Genomic DNA, 710 nt, shown 5'->3' on the forward strand with positions numbered 1-710 from the left:
GGAGAAAACCGCATGGGGAAATGAAACCTGCAAATCTCTCTCTCTTGTTCCCTCCAATGTCTGATACAGATGTCCAGATCCCTCCTGCATTCTCCACAGCCATAGGTAACCATACAGCCTGCCTCTCACGGCAGGGTGTGAAGGCTACCAGGCCAATAGGGAACTTTTCCCTATGCAGTGAGGCTTTGAGTGTTACGAAAGATTTGTCAGGAAACTATTCCAGATTAGAAATCCCCAGAGCGGATCTCTGGTGGTACTGCGGGGGAAGGCCTTATGGTCCACTCTCCCATCCAATTGGGCAGGCACTTGTGCACTTGTTCAATTAGTTATACCATTCACCCTGGCATTTGAAAAAGGAATTTCCAAAAATCCTGGAAGAAATAAAAGAAGCTTAGGAATATCATTTGATGATTCAATCTATGTAGATTCAATTGGAGTGCCTAGGGGTGTCCCTGATGAATTTAAGGCAAGAAATCAAATTGTTGCGGGATTTGAGTCACTGTTTTGGTGGGTAACGATTAACAAAAATGTAGATTGGATTAACTATATCTATTATAACCAACAGCGATTTATAAACTATACAAAAAGTGCCATCAAGGGAATTGCAGAACAATTAGATGCCACAAGTAGAATGGCCTGGGAAAATAGGATTGCTCTAGATATGATGTTAGCAGAAAAGGAGGTGTATGTGTAATGTTGGGTACTCGCTG

The sequence above is a fragment of the Meleagris gallopavo genome, chromosome 1 (genome assembly GCF_000146605.3).
Source record: "Meleagris gallopavo isolate NT-WF06-2002-E0010 breed Aviagen turkey brand Nicholas breeding stock chromosome 1, Turkey_5.1, whole genome shotgun sequence".
Lineage (NCBI taxonomy): Eukaryota > Metazoa > Chordata > Aves > Galliformes > Phasianidae > Meleagris > Meleagris gallopavo.